This window comes from Balearica regulorum, chromosome 6 (assembly GCF_011004875.1).
Source record: "Balearica regulorum gibbericeps isolate bBalReg1 chromosome 6, bBalReg1.pri, whole genome shotgun sequence".
Classification (NCBI taxonomy): Eukaryota; Metazoa; Chordata; class Aves; order Gruiformes; family Gruidae; genus Balearica; species Balearica regulorum.
Window position 1 is genome coordinate 14562326 of NC_046189.1, and position 7873 is coordinate 14570198.

At 52.5% G+C, this 7873-nt stretch overlaps 1 long non-coding RNA gene across 1 annotated transcript; it reads left to right on the plus strand.

The window, feature by feature from the left end:
• The first annotated feature begins 1443 nt into the window (after positions 1-1443).
• LOC142602254 (uncharacterized) lies at positions 1444-7650 on the plus strand. Its single transcript, XR_012835922.1, has 3 exons — positions 1444-1550; positions 5711-5907; positions 7108-7650. It is a non-coding gene; the product is annotated as an uncharacterized LOC142602254 (long non-coding RNA).
• Positions 7651-7873: the final 223 nt, after the last annotated feature.

Genomic DNA, 7873 nt, shown 5'->3' on the forward strand with positions numbered 1-7873 from the left:
TTGCAGCATCTCTGCCACCCGAGTGGGGAGAGCTGATGGGCTGCTCTGCACGGGCACTCCAGTCCAGCTGGCAGCACGCAAAGTCCTTTATTGCTGTTTCTTATTATTATTGTAATTGTTGTGATTACTATTATTTGTTATTACGGACACCTGCCAAGACACACAGGCCATTTTTTCTGCCTTCTTAAATACCAGCACATATTTTGTTAGCTGTGAATCTGTGGGCAAGTATCTGGGCAAGTCACAGCCTACCGTGCTTGCGTGCAGATGTGGGGGCATTCACAGGGGGCTCCTCGGTGTGAACTGGGCCAGGTATGTGTGTGGGGGGTGTGCACATCTGGAAGACAGACTGTCATTTCTTAACCTTCTTGCTCTTTCCTCCATACTGCCATGTGCAGAGCAGGCAAAATCCAGTTCCAGTACATGGAGAAATGTGTTTCTCCATACCCTTTTGGATGTTCAAGCCTTGGTGTCTCACAGGGCTGTGGGCTGGGTGCATTTGTGTCAAGTTCCTGATACATCTATGGAAAGTCAGATAAAAGATCTTAAAGTGATGATGTTTTCAGGTGCGGAAAAACTGACTAAGATCATTTGGCATCCTCTGCACAGGACTCCTGCCCCTCTGGAGTTTCAAAGGCAATTTGGGAATCAGGCTCTTCACAGGGAGTGTCAATGTACACTTACATCCACCCCAGGGTAAGTGGGGTCAGGCTCCCTTGGAAGCAAGGCAAGACACTGCAGTGCATTGCTGGCATGGGGTTGAGCCTCAGGCCAGGAGAGATGTGCAGGTGGAGGGATCCATGATGCAGCCTCCATAAAACAAGGTCAAAGCCATCGCTGCTGCAGCAGGTGGGCAGCCGGGGAGCAGGTGGGAGCACCGTTGGCAAAGCTCTTGTAGACCCAGATTTATGCTTGCTGCTGCCTTTTCTAGCACAAAGGTGCACGGAGAAGGTGGGTGATGTCTGGGTTCAGCTGATTCACAAGATGGAAGCAGCCAGACAAGATCTCTGCAGTGCTTGAGGTCTGTGTGCTGGTGCAGCACCCCACTAGCTCGGCCGTCAGCCCTCCCTGGGCCTTTTCCAGGTGCAGGCACGGCGTGCGGCACCGGCTCTGAAACACACCGCACACAGCGGCACGAGCGCTGTGAAACCACGGGAAAGTCTGGGTTGCTGATGAGGCTGTTAGCACTCTTTCAGTCATCTTAATGTACAAGCTCTTATTAGAAGACTCTGGCTTAATCTCAGCTCAACTGGAAAAATGCCGATGACTGGAAATGTCATCAGCTGCCTGTGGGCCAGGCTGGCCCTGAGCTGATAAGGAGCAATGCAGAATAAAAATGTCAACACAAAACTGGAGAAACACGGAGGCTGGTTGCATCTCCTCTCCATCCTGCAAGAAGCAGGGCCCCTCTGCTGCCAGCCCTTCCAGCAGCTATTCTCCCTCAAGTCTCAGCAAGAAGCTCTGCTCTCTCTTAGAAAGGAGAAAAGTGGCTGATCTCCCAGCTGCCGAGAAAAAACAAAGCTCTTGCCCCATAGACTCCAACAAAGAGGGTAAGTAAAGACGAGTTTTGTTCCTTTAACTTTTTAAGGCAAATCTTGTGATGTTCTGGGTTAGAACATTTTCTTGAAGCTCTGGGAGATGGTGGGGGTAGGAGACCCAACCAGAAGGAGAGCCAACCCACCTCCTTCATTGGCCACCTGGACTTGGAGCATCACGTGCGCACTAGGTTTGAGCAGCAGATCCTCTTGCCCCTTGGGGGTAAATACAAAGTGTGCACTCAGGATCCCATCGGAACACTAGACAGTGCGAGTAATGCCAGAAGTAACTACCTAATGTTCCCTCTCTGGTGGGAGGGACCTGTTAATTCTCCTTGGGGACTGGGGTGCAAAGCTCAAACCTTGTGATTTCCAGAGCAGACCAGCATCAGACTTAAGGCCTAGGTGACATTTTCAGTCTGTGTCCCTTCTCCACATTTACAGAGAAAATAAAATCTAAAGAAGTTTAGGGAACTATACTTGCCCAGCCAGTGGATAAGTAACCTATGAACTCATGAAAGCAATCTGTGAACATCTCCATCTGTGTTTAAGTGAGGAATCTTTGAAAGAAAGATAGGAGCTAGGGAGAAGAGAAGCAGAGAGTGATTTACCAAGGCTACACCTGGTATTGATGTTGGCTTTATGTCACTGAAGCCCCAGGATGTTCCTCACCTGCTGGATTCCTTGGCCAAACTCTGACCCGGGGATCGGCCCACTCTGCCCAAGGCGCAGGAGGTACCCGGGCTGGTCTCCTCATACTTTATCACCCCAGCCCTGATGTCAGCTCTGCCCTGCAAAGGCCTGTGGGGTGCAGTGTTCATCGTGTCTGTGCACCCAGCGGGTAGTGTGATGTTTGTGGATGGTCTTTTAGAGGCTGTTCCTTCTCTGGCTGGGCGTGCGGGGTCCATTGGCAGCTCAGATAAATCTCCCGCAGGTCCCTTTTTGACAGCGTGGGCTCTCGCACCTGTATTTACGGGATCAGCTTAAAGATTAAACCCCCAAACTTTCTGCCTGGTTCCGGTCTCATCTTCACAGACACAGGTCCTGCGGGCAGCCGAGCGGTGGCCCCGATGTACAGCGGTGTCGGGGAGATCCGGGTGAGCGCTGACAGCTCCCGGCAGCAGCAACGTCCTGTTGCTTTGCGAGGGGGCGAGGGCCGCCCCCGCCGGGCGCCGGGCCGGGCCCCGCTAGGTGGAGCTCGGGGCTCACGCACCGGCCCGGGGCTCCGCGCTGCGCCCGCCGCCGCCGGGGATCGCCCGGCCCGGCTTCCCCTCCGCTGCTCGCACTTCCCCGGGGTTCCCGGCCGTGCTACGGCCCCCAGAGCAGAGCCGTGGGGGAGAGGGGGCTGCGGGCAGCGCCTGCCCGCCCCCCCTCCCCCCCGCCCGGTGTGCGGCCCTGCAGGGGAGGATGGAGCCGGCGCGGGTGCTACCCCGGCCGACGTGCCGGTGCCGCCAGGCTGGCCCTCGCCCCGGCATGGCCTGCTGGCACCCCGGCCGGGCGCTGTGCCGCGCCTGCGGCTGGCACCCGAGCCTGCGGGAGGCTGGGGATGGCGGTGGCCAGGCTGGCCCCGTGTCCGGACCCAGCCAAGGCGGGCAGGCACCTACGGGAGTCAGGCTCAACCTGAACTCTCCACCGAACGCAGATAGTCCTGGCTCTGAGGGGCTAAAAATGGAAGGGTGGGGTTTGGGTGGCAGCTGCCAAGGAGCGGGGAGAAAATGGGTGTTGGGACAGCAGAGGGAAATGATGCAGTGGTGAAGGTTAGCGTGAAAAATGTCGTCCTCGCTGTCAGCCACTGCCACGTGTCTCGGAAGCGCTGTGGCGGAGATGAGTTTTTAAGGAGAGATGCGCAGGCACATGGAGCGGTGGTCTGGCACGCACTGAACTGTTGTGTAGACGTAGGAGAAAAGAGAAAAGCTTTGCTAGAACCCTTATTTTTTTGAGTGGATAATTTAATCAGTGGCATTAAGTCCTCCCAATTATTTCTTGCCACGGGTACTGCCTATTTATTAATTTTCTTCATATAAATCCATCAAGCTGTTGTCACACAGCAAGTAAACAAATGCGCTCCAGAGTTTTGATGGGACCACATAAAAGCAACCAAAGAGGTTAATTATCACTATTAATTACTTGCTTTGCAGATTCGGTTGTGCACAGCACCGCCCAGTGCCCTCCGTGCTCGGAAAGCCAGGGTGATGGGGCTGGGTAACGGAGGCGGCAGCGGGCAGGGAAGCCTTGCCTTCGGCAGGACACTTGCAGAGGGACCGATGGACGGTTGGGCGTTGGTATGTCCAGGCTGGGACAAGGAGGTTTTGTGGAGGCCTCTGGACACCAGTGGTGTGACCAGGAGCGTGTTTCCTTACTACCAGAGTGATTTGCTTAATCAGCCTTGGCTTCCTGCTCAATCAGCCGGCTCCTCCGGCAGGACAGGGGGGCTGCGGGGCTGCCCAGGGAGGAGCTTTGCAAAGAAGAAGGTTCAGAGGCTGGAAAACTTTCCCTGGAGGGAGCCGTGAGGGAAGTTTAAACTAATTTACCATAACAAAGGAAAGGTTAAAAGGTGACTGGATCATCATCTCCAAGTGCTTATTTAGCAATGAGACTTCTGGGAGCAGAGGGTTGTTTAATTTGGAGAACAAAGGCATAACAACATACAATGCCTGAAAGATGAAGACAGGCAAAAAAAAAGGGGCGTCTCCCTTGTTAATGCTTAAGGTTATCTACTAATGTCCTAGTGGATGGTAGACTTTCCATCCTTCAATATCTTTAAATCCAAATTGAACATTTCTAAAAGATATGCCTGGGGTCAGACAGAAATTATGGTCTTGTGAATCTGTGGCCTGTGTCTTGCAGGAGTTCATATTAAATGATTTTATCTGATCCTTTGGCCTTAAGATCTATACATCTCCTTGCAATAGCTAGCAGCTGCCGCAAACCCGCTAAATCCATCTGGCAGTTTGTAGATGACCATGATGTGATACACTTTGTGTCCACCTCATCCCAAAACATGGTCCTGATCTAGAGCCCACACTGCTGTGCCATTGCACACAGCAGGGCTCCCTTCAGCCCTCTTCCATCAAACACGTTTCAGTGGTGCAGCATTTTCCCCATGCGAATTTTCTGTCCAGGGATGGATGAAGACTTGCTGCTGCACAATTGGCTGAAATTGTGTTTTGTGGGCTGGGCTCTGCTGTTTGCCAAGGACTACTGAAGTGTATGGCATCCTCTGCAGAGGCTTTATGGCTTTACTTGTGCTGATCTCTGGCTACTCTGAAACGTGACGGTGGCTGTGATAGTGGGAGCCAATACCTGCTTTTATAGAAGACTTTACAGTTTGGGATAAGGAGTCCTCTTTTGCCCCCAGGAAATGTTCAGGTTTCTGCTGGCCAAGTCCAAATTTGCCTGATGGGAGCATGAACCTAAAGCTCCCGGCTGCTAAATCCTCCTAATTTAAGGCTGCTGCATGGTTTGAATTTCCTCTCCTCAGAGTCCTTGAGTTGCTCAGCTGAGCATTGTGTTAATGCTGGGCTTTGAATTTGCTATTCCTCCCTTGACTTGCTATGCTCTGTTGCCCAACCATGCGGTAGTTCCTCAGCTGATGTAAATCAGTTTAGCTCTGCTGCCTTCGCTCCTCTGTCACGTACCCTGGCTCACACCGCCTCCCCGCAGCCCTGCGCCCTGAGGCAGCCGCTGCAGCAACCTTGCTTGCCCCCGCGGGCCCTGCGTAGGAAGGTGAGGTTCAGCTGGAGATGCCAATTAAAGCCCAGTCGGCTGGGACAGAGCTCTGGAGGACCAGTGCTCTTGTCATCTCAGTCCTGGAGCTGGGACTGGGCTCTCCTATCTCCCACTCTCTGGAACAGGCAGGTGAAGCGTTGCTGTCTGTCAACCCCCTCAATGCTGGCATGCGGGGGACTTGCCCCAGTGAACATCACCATCAGCAATACGTAAGAAGGCAGCGTCCCTGCGCTAGGTCCTCGACTTCAGCAGGCTTCCTGGTGGATTCAGACTTCCAGCATGACTCAGGGTATTGCAGTGTATCCTTAAGATAACATCTTTTGCTTGCCAACATGTCGGCTGGCTGCCAAAGGTGGGGGAGGAGATCTGTTGTGAGTCTTTTGTATGTGCTCATAGTAAATAGATACATGCCAAATTGATTGCCCTCGCCTTTCTTTCTCCACTAGGAACTGAAGGAAGGGAAGAAGTAGTCCCCCGACGTCTGCCCCAAACCACTGCCCCACACCGCTTGGTTCCTCAGGTGCCTGCAGCTGCCCGTGCCCCAGAAACAACGGTGTCAGGATCCAGTTTTTGCAGCGTGGTTTATGATCTGTGACCTGCCGACCAGCATGCTCTCCCACTCCGTGTCCGAACATACTGCTGGGTGAGAGAGGTGCCAATGTCCCTGGTGATGGGTGGAGGGAACCGGGGCGCAGCGAGGCAAAGTGATATGGGGGTGCTGCTGGCCGGGGTCAGAGCTGCCTGCCACGGGGGCACCCTGCCTGGGTCAGCCCTCGTCCTACAGAGCTGAGCAGCGTGCTGGGCCAGCTCAGCCCCACCTTGTGCCCTTGGTCCTTGCCTACTGTCAAAACCCCAGGACAGCATCAGTTTTTGATCTACTGCCTCGTTGCCAAACCATTAACTTTTCCAGTTTAAATGCTTAGTACAATGGCCTTATTTTGAAGACTGCCAGCTGAGCTGCCTCTGCTTAGGACTAGCATTTCCAAGTATTCTCTGGCAAGATGCTTTCTCAAATGATTTAAAAAAAAATAATCAAAGTGGTAACCACATCTGTGGCTTCCTTTATCTTTGGGAGCAGGGAAAATTAACTTGGAGGCCGTGAGGTGCTTTCTGAAATGGAAGTCTTCTCCTGCAGACAGCACAGCTCCTGGCGGTGGAAAGACCAGCCACTAATGTGACTCTCACTGAAATTTCTGGCACTGGTGTTCTGCGGCTGAGTGAAAAGAGCAGCCTAAAAGCCACCTGATTTAGGCTGTTATCCTAAATCAGCTGTGGATTCTCTTTATGCACACCATCTAGCTGTGCTGATACATTGGCAAGCCGACCCGGTAAGGAGATCTATAGTGGTAGTGAGTGGTTTTACCTAAATGCTTCTCTTTTTCTATTAGTTCTTCCCAGGCTGCAGTATCAGTCCTCCACCCTTTCCTAGCACAGCTGGCAGAGGAGGAAGCAACACAAATTTTTGCCTCAGTGGAAGAGAACGGCAAAGGTACAGAGCACATCTGGAGCCGTCTCCTGTGCATTGCTCCTGCATTAGTGGACCAAATTGTCCGCTGGTGTAAAAAAACTGACCTCAATGGCATACCAATGAGGTTACACCAGTTTTCTGCAGTTGAGGCTCTGTCCCTGTCATCTCTAGGAAAAGTTGATTAGGTCCAGTGGATTGCTGACTTCTTTTATGAAGAAGCTGTAAAAAGTTCTTTTCTTCTGCTAGCGCTTCTCTCCAGAGAGCTGTTGGCAGAGAGAGGCGAGTCTCTCAGCAATAATACATTTCAAAGTTATTATGCCAGCAGAAAAGAAACACAAGGATTTGAACTTGGTAATATATATTTTTTTATGACAGGCCAGAAAACTAAAGGGAACCACTCCCCTGCTGCACAGACCTCCCCGGGTCTGCAGGACGCCTGGCTCGCTGCACCGTGGGATGGCAGCAGCTGCGGCTGGGACCCCATTTCAGGGCTAATCCCAGCGGGACATCATAAACGCGGCTCTCGGTGTCGGCGGCTTGGTCCTGTCACTGAGCCAGCTCCCGCACTGGCTGGGAGGGATGGAGATTTGGATGGAGTTTGCCTGGCCCCTGGGCATGTCCCTTCTTCTGGCTGCGGACAGATGGGGTCCCCTTCTCCCTCCGCCCCGCTGCTGTAATGAACCTGCTGGTTGCAGTGACGCATTCAGGTAGCGAACGGTGCAGCCGAGCCCTAATCTTTGCGCTGCTGTGGTAATAATAGAGCTTTCACGTAGGAAATGAGTGAATTGTCAGCCGAGACCTCCTCTTTTTGTAATGATTAACCCTCTGCTAATGATTTGATATAATATTGGGCGACGTTGAGTGCTGCGATATTGATGTTTAATGTGGTCCAAAGCAAGGGCTCAGGAAGCAATAAAGATTTACTCCAGCTAATGTGCAGGGGCCGGGTTGTCCCTGGGCCCCGTGCTAGCCGATGGCCTGATGTCTTTGCCATGGTGTGGCAGCCTCGCCTAATAGAAGCTGAATTTCTGGCTAATAATTTAATGAAGACTTCACTGTATTTCCAATTACTGGAAAAAGCCATGATTCTTTTTTGCTTTGTGTTATAAAATCAACCCTTCATACTCCACGGAGCCAGGGG